Below are 19,379 nucleotides of genomic sequence, written 5' to 3'. Positions count from 1 at the left end.
AGTTGGCCTATGGTTTGTTGCTCTTAATTGAGAGCTTATTACCTTTGAGGGCATTCCATGGCTTGAACCTCCCTACCCTTTGTTTCAAATATAATCAGTTTATTTGGGAAGAGTTTCAGAGCTTTGTTTTGTGAGCTGCCTTTCTCTCCCCTTGGACAAAATTGTTAAATCACTGACCGATTTGGGATCTGAATAGAGACAGTATCCTTTGCTCTTCTGAGCTTCTTCTGGTTTCGAAACAAGAATGAATGGGTATGATGATTGGGCCCCAGCATTCTTGGCATACAGCACACAGATATTTTTGCCCTCTAGTGGATGGTGCCTTCTCGATTGGATCTCCTTATGTTTTGCATGCCCTCACTAGAGATTTAGCCTCTTCCATGCAGAGTTGGAGGGAATGGGAAACGCTGGTGATCTGCACTATAGGTAAGCAACCGTAGACTGTGTTTGGAGGCTGAGGGGCAAGGAGCAGTACTGGCTATATTGCTGGCTTGAGGTTCTTTGGCTCACTTGCAATATAAGTTGTTAACCCAGACAAGGTTCACTGGGGCTTATGGTTGAACACCATGGAGAGATATTCCACTAACTGGCTTTATGAAGAGAGCAAAACAGGTGTTGTTTTTTAGATCAGGTTGGGGAGGCATAGCCATACCCTCTGGGTCTCTGACTCTCTCACTCATCCAGCTCAGCACTTCCATTTACATTAGACAGGTACTGTTGTTTCTTTTGTACATGACAAACTCAAAAACGGTGGTGTGCTCACTACTGCCTCCCCAGGAAATGCTAAGGGAGACACAGGACTACTCTGGGCTTGCACTGGGTTGGGACAATCCCTAATGGCAGGAAGCGGGCCTTTTACAGTTAGAGCTTAGGAACTTTTGCTCATGATTGGTTGGGAGTGGAGTGGGGTGGCCTATGGCTGCAACTGGGCAGTGGATACGTGGTCTGATCAGAAATGAATATGTTCAGATATGTAGGGACTCGACTTTGTGAGTCAAGTCCTATTTCTATCTGGTCTTAGCCCGATCTGCCCACAGTGGCACTCCTGTTAAACTGAGTAGGATTTTATAGAAATGAAAGGAGCATGTCACAATTTGAAAACAAAATTTTCTTTGTTTTCACCCAGTTTTAGTAGACTTTCTTGAATAAATATCTCTTCATTTGCTGTTTGCCCTCAAGACAATTTCCAGAGTCTGTTGTTTTAATATAGTTTTCATCAGTCATTTTTGTTTCACTGGGCAGTGTCTTTGGAGCTCCTAATACAGAGTCCCCTATCAGTTTCTGAGCACTTCTTATATGGCACAATAGGGTAGTCAGGTTCATCTGGCCTTTTGTTCCTTGGATCTGGAATTTGGCCCACTTCAAACAGGATCCCTGGTTCCATTCACTGGTGATTGGCATTTATAATCAGATGTGTGTCAGCCGTTACTCTTCTGAGACATCATTGTTCCTACATCTTTCAAGTGTACAGAGCCAGCAGGGCAATATATAAGTATATGATTTCATTCTGATTCCTTTAATTTTAGCCTGATGCCACAGGGTACTTCCTCTTGTTCCTCCCATTTATACTTATATTGCTTTCATCATGATGAGAAACCTATGGAATATATCATTAGATTTATTCCTTTAAAATATATAAAAATAACAGCATCAATATAGTGATCTATAACAACCATGCTTGAGAGTTAGAAGTCTGAAACCAATGTGTTGGTTGGACCACAGTCTCTAAAGATTCTTTAAAGGATCCTTTAACCTTTCTGGCCTTGGGTAGTTGCTGAAGATCTTTGGTATACCTTCGTTTGTAGTTACATCACTCCTACCTCTGCTTGTTTTCACAAGAATTTGCATATGTGTGTATGTGTTCCTAAATTTCCTTGTCCTTTTGGGGACAACAACTATTGGATTACACCAATCCTAATCCATCATGATCTCATTAAACACGAATACTTTTGCAAATACCCTATTTCTAAATAAGGTCACATTCATAGGTACCAGGGATTAGGACTTCAAAATATCTTTTTGAAGGACACAATTTAACCCACAACAAGGTGCTACCATTTTTATTGCAATCAGCTACATATTAATGACTGCTTTTCCATAGTCCTATCCAAGGACAATGTCAAAGTTTGGATATTTTCCAACCACAAATAGGTAGTTCTATTTTCCTGATATGCAAAAGAGGCTGAAGATCTTTCATGCTTATATGTAACTTTTTAAAAACTATATAAAATATATGAAGTTTTCAAAATGCACAAAAGCAGTGCACTTTAATGGCCACGTATTTCTAACATCTGGCTTAATCTGATATCAACATTTTCTTATCTTATTTCATCTATTATCTCTGCCACCTTACATTTATCTCTCTCATTCCAGGCATCATGTCATTTTACCTGTAAGAACTTCAGGAAGTAACTTAAATATATAGAACTTTAAGAACGATCCAACATGGGAAGTGAGATACACAACAGATCCATAGAATGGCAGATGTCCTAAACAGCACTCTGGCCTCAGAATCAGCATGCGGATCCGGCTGAAAAGCCCATGAGAGTATTTCAGGCATGGAAAGCCAAGACACTCTGGGGAAAAAAAAAACCTAAATGAAAGATCTCTGTGAGTGAGATCCCAGTGGAAAGAACGGATCATTAAAGAAGGAGGTGCCTTTCTCTGAAGGGAGGAGAGAACTTCCACTTTGACCATGGCCTTGTCTAAATATGATCAGAGTCGGTGAACTCAGGGGGCTTCCATAGCCTTGGCAGCTCATGACAAGAGCCTAGGGTGATTACTGATGCCATAAACAAGAGTGTCAATTTGTTAAGTCAACAACAGGAGTCACTGTGCACTTACTCCTCATGTAGGATCTTTGTCCTTAGTGTGCTGTACATTGAGATTTAATGCTATAACTAGTACTCAAACAGTATTTTTCACTTTATGTTTCTGTGTGGGAGCAAACTGTTGAAATCTTGACTTAATGTATGCTAAACTGATCTTCTGTATATAAAGAGAATTGAAAATGAATCTTGATGTGAATGGAAGGGGAGAGGGAGTGGGAAAGGGGAGGGTTGTGGGTGGGAGGGACGTTATGGGGGAAGCCATTGTAATCCATAAGCTGTACTTTGGAAATCTATATTCATTAAATAAAAGTTAAAAAAAAGAAAAAAATAGAAAAAAAAGAAACAACAAAATTTAATAGCAACCCCATTATTATACACAACAAAATTACCAGTGATTCCTTAATTTTATGTAATGCCCAGTCTGTGCTGAAGTTGTGTCAAAAATTTTTTATTTAGTATAATCCTTTAATTGATTAAAATGAAAGGTTTAGCTAAGACTGAATCTAGGGTCCTCTTTCTTGTTAACATTTGAGGATTTATTCTCTAATTCTACATAATAAATGAAGAGAAACCTTGCTATTGTAAGATTTGAAATACTGCTGGGTAATGATCTCATTACTTACGGTGAATTCTACAGAGCACTGTCTTCATGTCCTGTTTCTTCAGTTTGTAATGGTCTTATCAAGTGTGCTACCATTAGATTGTTATCTATTATTCCTCTGGAGATAGAGAGACTTGGTTTTCTAATGGGACTTTGTTCTAGAAACATTTTTCAGATGTGACAATAGACTATAATGTCACCTTAATCTTGCTGTGAGCCTAATAGGGAGTGAAAAATGATATTGGTGATGATGATTGTAGGCTAATCATTTTTTCTCATATGCTCTATTCTGTTCTTTCAGAATTTTGACTTCACTCCTCTCCTCGTCCCCCACACATTTGCATTACTGCCATAATCTAGGCAGAGTCAGACTTTCAGGTTTTAAATCTAATTTCTGCTATTCACCAGCCATGGTCTTGGGTACTGTTTACTGCTTGTGAAAGAGAGAAATAACAAATTTACCAAATTCAAGAGGTTACTCTGAAGATTAAATTATTTAATCCATATTAAAAACTTAGAAACAATATGCAGCACACTTAAATTGTGTCAAATGAAGGGTGGCTCTTAGTAATCTATTTTCCATCCTAAATGTTTTGTTTACCAATGTCAGTATAACTTGAAAGCTTGACTTAGCTGCCACTGTCCAAAATGGTTGTTAATAGCCATTGGTAGCTATTTACATTTCAATTAATTAAAATGAAACATTTTTTAGTCCAAACACTTAGCAATTATTCAATAGCTATATGTGCTTAGTGGTTACCATATTGGCTAGCATAGCTATAAACATTTCTCTCTCATTGCAGAATGATTTTTGGATGTCATATTCCAGTCTTCTGCTGCTCATGAGGATAGTGCTAATACTAGAAGGAGATCCTTGTTTCCTCCTCTCCTTTTCTTTTCATGAAGAGTTTTATTTTGTCTTGTAGGGGATAATAGTTTTGGAGGGAAGATAACACTGTTCACTCAGCTCTCCTTATGAGATAATTTAATTTGATAGAAGTTCTGAAAAAAATCTATTGGACCATGGTTCTCTGTTGGGAGGTAATGCCATATGGAAAGTCTTCACTAGGCTCACTAGCCTAATCCTCTGCCTGCGGCACCAGCACCCTGGGTTCTAGTTCTGGTTGGGGCTCCAGATTCTGTCCCGGTTGCTCCGCTTCCTGTCCAGCTCTCTGCTGTGGCTCAGGAGGGCAGTGGAGGATGCCCAAGTCTTTGGGCCCTGCACCCGCATGGGAGACCAGGAGGAAGCACCTGGCTCCTGACTTCAGATCGGCATGGTGTGCCGGCTGCAGCATGCTGGCCATGGCAGCCATTTGTGGGGTGAACCAACGGAAGGAAGACCTTTCTGTCTCTCTCTCACTGTCTAACTCTGCCTGTCAAAAAAAAAAAAGTATTCACTTAAGTGTGATCCTACCTATTTGTTTTTACTCTTTCCTGGATTTTCTTCTGCAAATAACTTTTTATAATTTATTTGAGAGGTAGAGTTACAGGCAGTGAGAGGGAGAGACAGAGAGAAAGGTCTTGCATCAACTGGTTCACTCCCTAAATTGCTGCAACGGTTGGAGCTGTGCTGATCCAAAGCCGGAAGCCAGGAGCTTCTTCCAGGTCTCCCATGTGGGTGCAGGGTCCCAAGCACTTTGGCTATATTCCACTGCTTTTCCAGGCCATAGCAGAGAGCCATAAAGGAGGAGGAGCAACCGGGACTAAAACTGGTGCCCATATGGGAAGCTGGCGCCACTGTTGGAGAATCAACCTACCATGCCACAGCACCAGCTCCACAAATAACACTTTTTGCTTCGCTCTCTCTCCCTCATCTTCCTCCCCCAGAATTTCTTACTGCTTTCTTGTTATAAACGTTTGACAAAACCCCCCTCCCCATTTCTCTCCCAGCCTCTTACCACAATTATGTTTTTAACTTCTAAGAGGTCCCATATATTTTGGGCTCCACATAGAAATGAAATAATCTGGCCGGCGCCATGGCTCAATAGGCTAATCCTCCGCCTTGTGGTGCTGGCACACCGGGTTCTAGTCCCGGTTGGGGCGCCGAATTCTGTCCCAGTTGCCCCTCTTCCAGGCCAACTCTCTGCTATGGCCCGGGAGTGCAGTGTAGTATGGCCCAAGTCCTTGGGCCCTGCACCCACATGGGAGACCAGGAGAAGCACTTGACTCCTGGCTTCGGATCAGCATGGTGTGCTGGCCGTAGGGGATATTGGGGGGTGAACCAACAGAAAAGGAAGACCTTTCTCTCTGTCTCTCTCTCTCACTGTCCACTCTGCCTGTCAAAAAAAAATATATATATATATATAAAGAAATGAAATAATCTGATACTTGTCTTTTTGTGCTTAGCATATTTCACTTAATGTAATGACCTCCAGCTCCACCCATGTGGTTGCAAATGACAAGATTTCATCTTTTTTATGGCAGAGTAATATTTCATTGTGTATCTGTTCCATGTTTACCTTGTCATTCATCAGTTCATGGACACTTAGGTTATTTCCATTTCCTTGCTGTTATGAATGGTGCTGTAATAAACATAGCAGCATAGAAATTCAACATATGAATTTCATTTCTCCTGGATGTATGCCTAAAAGTGGAATTAATGAATCATAGAATAATTGCATTTTTAGCTTTTTGAGGAAACTCTATACTCTTTTGCACAAGGACTGTACTAATTTACACTCCCAGCAACTGAGCGCCAGGGTTTCCTTTCCTCCATTCTTGCCAGTGTGGGGATCATCTCTTGTCTTTTTCATAATAATAAACCTTACTGACAGAAGGTGATATCTCATCATGGTTTTGATTTGCATTTCCTTGATGATTAGTGATGCTGGGCATTTTTCCATGTATTTTTTTTTATTTGACAGGTAGAGTTATAGGCAGTGAGAGAGAGAGACAGAGAGAAAGGTCTTCCTTGCGTTGGTCCACCCCCCAAATGTCTGCTATGGCCGGCGCTGCGCTGATCCGAAGCCAGAAACCAGGTGCTTCTTTCTGGTCTCCCATGCGGGTGCAGGAGCCCAAGCACTTGGACCATCTTCCACTGCCCTCCCAGGCCACAGCAGAGAGCTGGACTGGAAGAGGAGCAACCAGAACTAGAACTCGGTGCCCATATGGGATGCTGACACTGCAGGCGGAGGATTAACCAAGTGAGCCACGGCATCGGCCCCTCCATGTATTTTTTGGTCATTTGAATGTCATTCTTTCAGAAAAGTGTGTTTAAACCTGTTGCCTACTTTTTTAAATGATTTTTTTTTTTTTGCAATTGAGCTGTTTGGTTTTTATATATTCTGGATACGTCGCTTGCAAATATTGTCTTCCATTCTGTGAGTTATCTCTCTGCTCTGTTGATAATTTCTTTTCCTGTGCAAAACTCTTTAGTTTGATGAAATCCAATCTGACTATTTTTGCTTTTATTTCCTGTGCTTTTTTGGCTCTAGCCTGGAAATCTGCCCATTTAAATGTTCTGAAATCTTTTGCCTAAGTTTTCTTCTAATTTGGCCTCAAAGTTTGAGGTCTTACATTTAAGTCTTTAATCAATTTTGAACTGGCTTATAAATGGAGAAAGAGAGATGTCTAGTTTTATTCTTTTGCATTTATGTATCCAATTTTCCCAATATCATTTATTTAAAAGACTATAATTTTTCAGTTATATTCTTAGAACTTTTATGAAAGATCAGTTGGCTGTGGATATGTGGGTTTACTTCTAAGGTTTCTATTTTGTTCATTGGTCTGTGGATCTTTTTTATGTCAATACCATTCTGTTTTATTTTTTTACTTTGTAGCAAAGATAATTTATTATAATTTCAAGTAGCTAACAGCTTAAAATATTCTTAAACTTTCATTTATGTTATTTGATAGAAAATTACTAAATTGACTTTTTTCCTTTTGCAATATCATTTTGTTAAAATAATTTAAAGATAATCTTTCCTTCAGGGAGTTAAATGTATTTTCTATTTTTTTAAATTACTGTAGCTTTGTAATGTATTTTAAAGTCAGTTAGTATACTACTTTATTCTTTTTGTTCAATGTTTCTTTGGCTATTTGGGGTCTTTAGTGATTCCGTACAAACTTTAGTAGTGTTTTTTCTAGCACTGCAAAAAATGTCATTGAGATTTTGTATAGTTGCACTTATAGGTCAATCACTTTGGGTGGAATGCACATTTTAATATTGATTCTTTCAATCCATGAACACAGGATTTCTTTCCATTCCTTTGTATCTTCTTTAATTTCTTTTATCAGTGATCTATAGTTCATTTTTTATAGATTTTTTCCCTCTCTTTCTGTAATTTTTAAAGAGAGAGAGAAAGAGAGAGAGAGAGAGAGAGAGAGAGAGAGATATCTTCTACCTACTGGTTCACTCCTGACATGGCTAAATTGGCTGTGGCTGGGCCAGGCTGATGCCAGGAGCTTTACCTGGTCTCCCACATGGGTGACAGGGGCCCAAATACTTAGGTCATCTTCTGCCACTTTTGTTGGAGCATTAGCAGGGAGCTGGATCAGCAGTGGAGCATCTGGCACACAAACTGGTGACTATATGGGATGCCAGTGTTGCAGGCAGTGGCTCTATCTTTTAGGCAAGAATGCCAGCTTCTATAGTTTTCATTGTAAATATCTTTCAAGTCTTTGGTTAACTATATTCCCAGTTATTTTATTAACTTTTTGAATCTATTGGAAATGAAATTGCTTTGTTGATTCCTTCTTCAGATAATTCACTATTGGTGTATAACAATGCTATTCATTTTTGTACCCTGCAACTTTGTTGGATTTGTTTAATAGTATCAACCACTTTTTGGTGGAGTCTTTGAAGTTTTCTATAGAAGATATGTTGTTTTCAAACAGTGACAGTTCGACTTTCTTCTTTCTAATTTGCATGTCCTTTATTTCTTTCTTTTGGCTATTTGCTCTAGCTAAGAAGATTTTCTGTATTGTGTTGAGTTAATGTTATGAGAGTGGACATTCTTATTCCCAATCTTAGAGACAAAACCTTCTGCTTTTCCCAGTTCAATATGATGTTAGCTATTGTTTGTTAAATGGCCCTTATTATATTAAGGTATATTCATTCTATACATATTTTGGTCAGAATTTTTATCATGATGGGATGCTGAAATTTATCAAACACTCTTTCTTCATGTATTAAGATGACCAAATGATTTTTGTCCTCCCAAAATGAAGAATTAATTTCTATTTTTAACTTTTATTTATCAATTAAAATTTCCAAAGTACAGCTTATGGAATACAATGGCTTCCCACCCCCATAACTTCCCTCCCGCAGGCAACCCTCCAAACTCCCACTCGCTCTCCCATCCCATTCACATCAAGATTCATTTTCAATTATCTTCATATACAGAAGATCAATTTAGTATATATTAAGTAAAGCTTTCAACAGTTTTCACCCACACAGAACATAAAGTGTAAAATACTGTTTGAGTACTAGTTATAGCATTAATTCACATTGAACAACATATGAAGGACAGAGATCCTACATGAGGAGCAAGTGCACAGTGACTCCTGTTGTTGACTTAACAAATTGACACTCTTGTTTAAGGCATCAGCAATCTCCTCAGGCTCTAGTCATGAATTGCCAAGCCTATGGAAGACTTTTGAGTTTGCCCATTTCGATCTTATTTAGAAAAGGTCGTAGTCAAAGTGGAAGTTCTCTCCTCCCTTCAGAGAAAGGTACCTCTTTCTTTGATGGCCCCGTTCTTTCCACTGGGATCTCACTCCCAGCGATCTTTCATTTAGGCCTTTTTTTTTTTTTTTTTTTTTGCCAGAGTGTCTTGGCTTTCCATGCGTAAAATACTCTCATGGGCTCTTTAGCCAGATCCGAATGCCTTAAGGGATGATTCTGAGGGCAGAGTGCTGTTTAGGACATCTGCCATTCTATGAGTCTGCTGTGTATCCCACTTCCCATGTTGGATCGTTCTTTCCCTTTTTAATTCTATCAGTTAGTATTAGCAGACACTAGTCTTGTTTGTGTGATCCCTTTGACTCTTAGTCCTATCAGTGTGATCAATTGTGAACTGAAATTGATCACTTGGACTAGTGAGATGGCATTGGTACATGCCACCTTAATGGGATTGAATTAGAATCCCCTGGCACATTTCTAACTCTACCATTTGGGGCAAGTCAGCTTGAGCATGTCCCAAATTGTATGTCTCCTCCCTCTCTTATTCCCACTGTTATATTTAACAGAGATCACTTTTCAGTTAAATTTCAACACCTTAGAATAATTGTGTGTTAATTTAAGAGTTCAACCAACAGTATTGAGTAGAACAAAAAAAATACTAAAAAGGATAAAGTATTAAGTTGTACATCAACAGTCAGGACAAGGGCCGACCAAGTCATTGTTTCTCATAGTGTGCATTTCACTTCAACAGGTTTCCTTTTAGGTGCCTGGTTAGTTGTCACCAGTCAGGGAGAACATATGATATTTGTCCCTTTGGGACTGGCTTATTTCACTCAGCATGATGTTTTCCAGGTTCCTCCATTTTGTTACAAATGGCCATTTCATTTTCTTTACTGCTGTATAGTATTCTATAGAGTACATATTCCATAATTTCTTTATCCAGTCTACTGTTGATGGACATTTAGGTTGATTCCAGGTCTTAGCTATTGTGAATTGAGCTGCAATAAACATTAAGGTGCAGACAGCTTTTTTTGTTTGCCAATTTAATTTCCTTTGGGTAAATTCCAAGGAGTGGGATGGCTGGGTTGTATGGTAGGGTTATATTCAGGTTTCTGAGGAATCTCCAGACTGACTTCCATAGTGGCTTGACCAGTTTGCATTCCCACCAAAGTGGGTGAGTATCCCTTTTTCCCCACATCCTCGCCAGCATCTGTTGTTGGTAGATTTCTGTGTGTGAGCCATTCTAACCAGGGTGAGGTGAAACCTCATTGTAGTTTTGATTTGCATTTCCCTGATGGCTAGTGATCTTGAACATTTTTTTATGTGCCTGTTGGCCATTTGGATTTCCTCTTTTGAAAAATGTCTATTGAGGTCCTTGGCCCATCTTTCATGCAGATTGCTTGTTTTGTTGTTGTGGAGTTTCTTGATCTCTTTGTAGATTCTGGTTATTAACCCTTTATCTGTTGCATAGTTTGCAAATATTTTTTTCCCATTCTGTCGGTTGCCTCTTTTCTTTCGTGACTATTTCTTTTGGAGTCTGAACTTCTCAATTTGATGTAATCCCAATTGTTAAGTCTGGCTTTGACTGCCTGTGCTTCCAGGGTCGTTTCCAAGAAGTCTTTCCTGGTACCTGTATCTTGCAGGGTTTCTCCAATGTTCTCTAATAATTTGATGGTGTCAGGTCGTAGATTTAGGTCTTTAATCCATGTTGAGTGAATTTTTGTGTAAGGTGTTATGTAGGGGTCTTGTTTCATGTTTCTGCACGTGGAAATCCAATTTTCCCAGCACCATTTATTGAATAGACTGTCCTTGCTCCAGGGATTGGTTTTAGATACTTGATCAAATATAAGTTGCTGTAGATGTTTGAATTGATTTCTGGTGTTTCTATTCTATTCCATTGGTCTATCCATCTGTTTCTGTACCAGTACCATGCTGTTTTGATTACAACTGCCCTGTAGTATGTCCTGAAATCTGGTATTGTGATACCTGCGGCTTTGTTTCTGTTGTACAAAATTGCTTTAGCTATTTGAGATCTCCTGTGTCTCCATATGAATTTCACCATCATTTTTTCTAGATCTGAGAAGAATGTCTTTGGTATTTTGATTGGTATCACATTGAATGTATAAATTGCATTGGGAGAATGGGCATTTTGATGATATTGATTCTTCCAATCCATGAGCATGGAAGATTTTTCCTTTTTGTGGTATCCTCTACTATTTCTTTAAGATTTTGTAATTTTCATCGTAGAGATCTTTGATGCCCTTGGTTAAGTTTATTCCAAGGTATTTGATTGTTTTTTGTGGCTATTGTGAATGGGATTGATCTTAGCAATTCTTTCTCAGCTGTGGCATTGTCTGTGTATACAAAGGCTGTTTACTTTTGTGCATTGATTTTATATCCTCTATTTTCCAAACTCTTCTATGAGTTCCAATAGTCTCTTAGTAGAGTTCTTTGGGTCCCCTAAATAAAGATTCATATCATCTGCAAAGAGGGATAGTTTGAGTTCTTCCTTCCCAGTTTGTTTCCCTTTCATTTCTTTTCTTGCCTAATGGCTCTGGCTAAAACTTCCAGAACTATATTGAATAGTAGTGGTAAGAGTGAGCATCCCTGTCTGGTACCAGATCTCAATGGAAATGCTTCCAACTTTTCCATATGCAATAGGATGCTGGCCATGGGTTTTTCATAAACTGCTTTTATTGTATTGAGGAATGTTCTTTCCATACCCAGTTTGCTTAGAGTTTTTGTCATGTACGGGTGTTGTATTTTATCGAATGCTTTCTCTGCATCTATTGAGATAATCATATGGTTTTTTTTTTTTTGCAGTCTGTTAATGTGGTGTATCACATCGATTGATTTGCGAATGTTGAACCATCCCTGCATAGCAGGGATAAATCCCACTTGATCTTGGTGGATGATCTTTCTGATGTGTTGTTGCATTCTATTGGGCATAATTTTATTGAGGATTTTTGCATCTATGTTTATCAGGAAATTGGTCTGAAATTCTCTTTCAATGCTCCATCTTCTTCCGGCTTAGTGATTAAGTTGATGCTGGCTTCATAGAAATAATTTGGGAGGATTCCCTCTTTTTTGATTGTTCTGAATAGTTTGAGAAGAATTGGAGTTAGTTCTTCTTTAAATGTGTGGTAGAATTCAGCAGTGAATCCATCTGGTCCTGGGTTTTTCTTTGTTGGGAGGGCCTTTATTACTGTTTCAATTTCTGTCTCAGTTATGGGTCAAGTTAGGTTTTCTTTGTCTTCCTGGTTCAATTTAGGTAGGTTGCATGTGTCCAGGAATCTATCCATTTCTGATAGGTTTCCCTGTTTGCTGGCATACAAGTCCTTGCAGTAATTTCTGATGATTCTTTTTATTTCTGTGGTGTCTGTTGTTATGTTTCCTTTTTCATCTCTGATTTTATTGATTTGTGTCTTTTCTCTTCTTTTTTTAGTTAGTTGGGCCAATGGGGTGTCCATTTTGTTTATTTTTTAGAAGAACTAGTTCTTCGTTTGGGTGCTTCTTGTAATTTTTTTTTTGGATTCAATCCTGTTAATTTCTTCTCTGATTTTAATTATTTCTCTTCTCCTACTAAATTTGGGTCTGCTTTGCTGTAGTTTTTGTAGATCCATGAGATGCATTGAAAGTTCATCTATTTGGTGCCTTTCCAATTTATTGATGTAGGTACCTATTGCTGTATACTTTCCTCTTGACACTGCTTTTGCTGTATCCCATAAGTTTTGAGATGTTGTGTTTTCATCCTCATTTACTTCCAGAAAGTTTTTACTTTCTCTTTTTATTTCTTCTATGACCCAGAGTTCATTCAGGGGCATGTTGTTCTGTCTCCATGTGTTTGCATATGCTCCGGAGATTCCTGAGTTGCTAATTTCCAACTTTATTCTACTGTGCTCTGAGAAGATGCATGGTATGAGTTAAATTCTTTTGAATTTGCTTAGACTTGCTTTATGGCCTTGTATGTGGTCAATCCTAGAGTATGTTCCATGTACTGCTGAGAAGAATGTGTATTCTTTAAGTGTAGGATGAAAAGTTCTGTAGATATCTATTAGGTCATTTTGGGCTATAGTGTCTTTTAAATCTACTGTCTCCTTGTTGATCTTCTGTCCTGTTGATCTGTCTATTTCTGAGAGTGGAGTATTGAAGTCCCCCAGTAGTAATGTATTGGAGTCTAAGTCTCCCTTTAAGTCCCTTAACATATGTTTTAAATAAACCGGTGTCCTGTAATTAGGAGCATATACATTGATAATCATTATATCTTCCTGTTGAATTGATCCCTTAATCATTATATAGTGCCCCTCTTTGTCTCTCTTAACAGTTTTTGTGTTAGTTTATTTTGTCTGATTTAAGATGGTTATGCCCACTCTTTTTCATTTCTGTTGGCATGGTATTTCTTTTTCCAGCCTTTCATTTTCAGTCTGCATGCATCTTGGTTGGAAAGATGTGTTTCTTGTAAACAGCAAACGGATGGGTTTTGTTTTTAAATCCATTCAGCCAATCTGTGTCTTTTATCTGGAGAGTTGAGGCCATTAACGTTCAATGTGACTGTTGATCAGTTGTAACTTTGCCCTGCCATTTTCCCAAAGATAGTTTCTAATATATGCTTTGAACTTCTTGGGATCTTTTACTCAGAGATTTTCTTCCTTTACCTTCTTTCATATTGATGACCATGTTCCTGTGTGTAACACATCTTTAAGCATCTTTTGCAGGGCTTGACGAGTGGTGACAAATTCTTTCAATTTCTGTTTGCTATGAAAGGTCTTTTTTTCACCTTCATTCACAAATGAGAGCTTTGCAGGGTATAATGTTCTGGGCTGGCAGTTTTTCTTTCTTAGTACTTGGGCTATATCTCGTCATTCCCTCCTAGCCTGTAGGGTTTCTGCTGAGAAGTCTGCTCTGTGTCTAATTGGGGATCCTCTGAGAGCAATCTGACGTTTCTCTTTTGCACATTTTAGAATCTTTTCTTTATGTTTCACTATGGTGAGTTTAATTACAACGTGTCATGGTGAAGATCTCTTTTGGTCATGTTTACTATGGGCTCTATGAGCTTTTTGTACTTGGAATAGCGTACTACACTAGTCTAGGGATACATAGTAAAAAATAAGTGTGGGGAGTATATTCTCAGGGGAAAATAACAAAGATAACTGCACTGCACTGAAAATTCTATGGAGGGAAGAGGAATGCTGTGGACCTATCTGGAGAGTGCAGACATGCAGCATGAATGTGGACAGAATTCCAGCAATCAGGAGCTGGAGACAGAGGTGAGATCAGGCTGAAGCAAACTGTGGTGGTATAGCTAGAGGGAGAGTTGGCGTGAGTCCAGCTTGGAGCCATAGTTGGGAAAGAGTACCTGTGGACTGTATGGGGAAAAAAAGGGACATATCACTATGTGCAGCAACACACACTCACAGCTCCCTGGTTGCCTGGGGTGGGTCATTGAAGCAGAATCTTTGATCAGAGTGAGGTGTGCACAGATCACCTGTGCAGTTCATATGGCAGCATGGATGAATGTAGCACCAACTAGGAGCTAACAGTCAGGCATTAATCACCCTAGAGGGGAGGAGGTGAGGATGTAATCACACCAACAGTGTTGAACACACACTCTTCTGTTAACAAGAGGAGATGCCAACTTGGGTGTCAGCCTGGTTACTCACCTCACCCTGCAACACTGACCAGAGCTTCCTGGCACATCCAGCACACACATCTAGGAATTTACTGAATGTATGGACATTCCACTAAGCCACCGAGGCATAGCTCAAAGACAAAAACCATCAGAGGTAAAAAACCAACAAGTATCTTTACAAATGCCTAAAAATGCAACAGTTCAAGAAACAAGAATAAGGAAAACATCATGACCCCCTGCAAAGGCACACAACAGCATTTCAGTATTAGAATGTGAAGATGATGAGATTGATGAAATGTCAGAGGTGGAGTTAAAATAATAATATATCATATCAAAACTTATGGGATACAGCAAAAGTAATGTTAATAGGGAGTTTATAGCAATTGGTGCTTAGATGAAGAAATAAGAAAGGTACCAAATAAATGAGCTACTAGTGTATCTCAGGACCTAGGAAAACAACAACAAACCAAACCCCAAATTAGTAGTAGAAAAAATTAACATTAAACAAGAAAGAAAATTAAAAAAAAATACAAAAGATCAGTGAAATAAACTACTTTTTTTTTAAATTAACAGAATTGATACACTATCGGCCTAACTAAATAAAAGAGAGACCCAAATCAATAAAATCAGAGATGAAAAAGGAAATGTAACAACAGATACCACAGAAACAAAACAATCATCAGGAATTACTACAAAGAGGTGTGTGCCAACAAATTGGGAAATCTAGAAGAAATGGATAGATTTCTGGACACATATAACCTACAAAAATTGATTCATGAAGACATAGAAAACATAAATACACTGAATGAAGGTAGAGATTGAATTAGTAATGAAGACCCAAGAAAGAAAGTTCAGGATTGGATGGCTTCATTACTGAATTCTACCAGACATTTAAAGAAGAACTGACTCCAATTCTTCTCAAGCTATTCAAAACAATTGAAAGGGTGAGAATCCTCCCAAACTCCTTCATCGTCTTAATTCGTAAACCTGAAAAAGATACAACAGAGAAAGAGAACTATAGACCAGTATCCCTGATGAACATAGATGCAACAGTCCTCAACAAAATATTAGCTAATTGAATCCAACAACACATCAGAAAATCATTCACATGACCAAGCGGAATTTATTCCTGGTATGCAGGGATGGTTCAACATTCACATATCAATAAATGTGACACATCACATTGACAAACTGAAGAATCAAAATCATATGATTATCTCAGTAGATGCTGAGAAAGCATTTGATAAAATACAACATTCTTTCAAAATGAAAACCTTAAACAAATGGATATAGAAGGAACATTCCTCAACAAGATGATTTGTGACAAACCCACAGCCAGCATCTTATTGAATGGGGAAAAGTTGGAAGCCTCCCACTAAGATCTGGAACCAGACAAGGATGCCTAATCTCACTGTCGCTTTTCAATATAGTCCTGGAACTTTTAGCCAGAGTCGTTAGGCAAGAAAACGAAATCAAAGAGAAAAAATTGGGAAAGAGGAAGTCAAACTATCCCCATTTGCAGATCTCTCTACTGAGAGACTATGAAAACTGATAAAGTTTGGTAAAGCATCAAGATATAAAATCAACACACAAAAAATCAACAGCCTTTGTGTACAGAGGATGGCATGGCTGAGAAAGAACTTCTAAGATCAATCCATTCACCATAGCTACAAAAAATTAAATACCTTAGAGTACAGTTAACCAAGGATGCCAAAGATCTCTACAATGAAAATTATGAAACATTAAATAGATGAAGACATAAAAAATGTAAAATATCTTCCATGTTCATGGATTGGGATAATTAATATCATGAAAATGTCTGTAATACTGAAAGCAATTTACAGATTCAATGTGATCCCAATCAAAATACTGATGAAATTCTTCTCAGATATAGAAAAAATGATGCTAAAATTTATATGGAAACACAAGAGACCCTGAGTAGTGCAAAAATCGTGTACAACAAAAACAAAGCCAGAGGCATCCCAACACCAGACTTCAAGACACACTACAAGTCAGTTATAATCAAAACAGCTGCTACTGGCACAAAATTAGATGTGTAAACCAATGGAACAGAATAGAAACTCCAGAACATAAATACACTCATCAACAACCAACTTACCTTTGACAAATGTGATAAAATCAATCCCTGGAAGAGGATAGTCTCTTCAACAAATGGTGCTGAGAAAACTGGATCTCTGGATGCGGAAGTATGAAGCATGATCCCCACCTTACACCTTACACAAAAATCCACTCATAACAGGTCAAAGACCTAAATATATGACCTGATACCTTCCAATTATTAGAAAGTATTTGGGAAACCCTGCAGGATATTGTCATCGGCAAAGTATTCTTGGAAAAAAACCAGAGGCACAGGCAGTCAAAGCCAAAATTGACAACTGAGATTACATCAAATTGAGAAGCTTCTGCACTGTAATAGAAACAACAAAGTGAAGAGGCAGCTGACAGAATGGGAGAAATTATTTGCAAACCATGCAACTGCTGAAGGATTAATATCCAGAATATTAAAGAGCTCAAGCAACCCAACAACAACAAAACAAACAACCCAGTTAAGAAATGGGCAAAGGAGTTAAACAGGCATTTTTTTCAAGGAAGAAATCCAAATGGCCAATAGACACATGAAAAAATGCTCTTTGTCACTAGCCATCAAGGATATGCAAATGAAACCACAATAAGTTTTCACCTCACTCCCATTAGAATGGTTTTCATACAGTGTGGGGAGCAACTGAGACTAGACTAAATTACTGGAACTGCTAGGACTAATTCTATGCATCTGATCTCCCACAATATGGCGCTGAGAGACAGCAAACAACTTGTACACAGCTGTCTCACCAGTTCGACTGATAAGCTGCAGGAGCTGATTCTGCTCCTGATTGGAGGAGAGCAGCGTGCTTGGCATGTGGGCAGCAGAGTTGGGATTGGTGGAAGAGGACTATAAAGGAGGAGAGAGACAACATGCACCAGGAACATCTGAGGAACATCTGAGCAACCCCTGAGAGAGCTGGCTGGCAGTGTGCCGCTCCTCCGCAGAAGCGGGGAAAGTGGCGGGGGTGCCGCCCCTCCGCGGAGGCGGGGGGGCCAGCAGCAAACCCGGGAAGGGCTGGGCAAAGAGAACAGCGCAGGGTCTAGTGTTCCTCTGCGAGAGGGGGAGCGACAATACAGAAATCAACAAACAACAAATGCTGGTGAGGATGTGGGGGAAAAGGTACCTTAATCCACTGTTGGTGAGAATGTAAACTGGTACAGCCATTGTAGAAGACAGTATGGAGATATTTCAGAAATCTGAATATAGACCTACCATATAACTCAGCCATCCCACAACTGGGAATTTACCCAAAGGAAATGAAATCAGCATATGAAAGAGTTATCTGTACTCTCATATTTGTTGCAGCTCAGTTCACAATAGCTAAAGTAGGGACTCAACCCAGATGTCCATCAACTGAAGACTGGATGAAGAAACTATGGTATTAGATATACTGTGGAGTACTACTCAGCTATAAAAAATGAAATTCTGTCTTTTGAAATAAAATGATTGAAACTGGAACCCACTATACTTAGTGAAATAAGTCAGCCTCGAAAAAGACAGATGTCATGTTTTCCCTGATGTTGGATAATTTATAGAGTATCTAAAACATAATGCGTTGGAGTGAAATGGACATTTTGAAATTCAATGATTTTAAACAGCCCTTTTCTGTTGAGGAACAGTGTTTTTCTCTTCGTACTATTTGTTGAACTCTTTACTTGATGTAGTGTTCAACTTATGAGTATTAAGTAAACTGAAAATAGACCTTTGTAAAAATTAAGAGTGGGAAGGAGAGGGAGGAGGAAGAAGTGTCGGAGCATGGATGGGAGGGATGATAGGATGGGAAGTATTACTATGTTTCTAATCTGTATCTATGAAATACATAAGTGTATAACTTAAATAATTGTAGTTGTAGTCTTCTATTTCTAATTTTGTACCATGAAACAAAAATAATTGTATATGTATTTATGAAAAAGATGAAAATTAAAAAAAAGGAGGCACTTCAAATAATTAATGATGGAGTCATGAGCAGAACTCAGATCTCCTTGGCTCATTTGTTTATTACGCTAGCCTGGACAGTCTTTCTGCAGCTGAACACAGTATGAATGTAATATCTCCAGATATTTGGCATTGATTGATTGTCATGCCTGGTGGCTCCACTTTTTGGCTTGATAGTTTAAAAGGTTTTTGAGGTTTAATTCTGGTGGCATTTCTGCAAGTTATTTCATAAGTATATTACAATAAAAGAATTTATACTTTTTACTGGGAATGATACTCCCAAGCCTAAGGTCATTGTGTATTAATAGATGGAAATAACTTGCAATGAGCTGTCATTATGAGCAAAAATCCTTGGGGTTTACTATAATGGGATATAAATTTTGTCTGGTATGATTGATAGCAAAAAATAAATATTATTTACAAACATTTTCATGTACATTATCATGTTTTCATTCTTGAACTATCTTTGGAGAGAAGCTGTATTTTCTTTTTTTTTTAAACTTTTATTTAATGAATATAAATCTCCAAAGTACAGCTTATGGATTACAGTGGCTTCCCCCCCATAACTTCCCTCCCACCCACAACCCTCCCCTCTCCTGCTGCTTCTCCCCTTCCATTCACATCAAGATTCATTTTCAATTATCTTCATATACAGA

At 38.4% G+C, this 19,379-nt stretch overlaps 1 long non-coding RNA gene across 2 annotated transcripts in view; it reads left to right on the top strand.

The window, feature by feature from the left end:
- Nucleotides 1-19,379, top strand: part of LOC149128708 (uncharacterized) — a 145,498-nt gene that overhangs the window by 84,425 nt on the left and 41,694 nt on the right. The window lies entirely within an intron of this gene.

The sequence above is a fragment of the Oryctolagus cuniculus genome, chromosome 1 (assembly GCF_051225735.1).
Source record: "Oryctolagus cuniculus isolate XC-2025 breed Fujian yellow rabbit chromosome 1, ASM5122573v1, whole genome shotgun sequence".
In the NCBI taxonomy this organism is placed as follows: Eukaryota; Metazoa; Chordata; class Mammalia; order Lagomorpha; family Leporidae; genus Oryctolagus; species Oryctolagus cuniculus.
The sequence above is the reverse complement of the archived record's forward strand: the minus strand, read 5'-3'. Positions and strand labels throughout refer to the sequence as shown.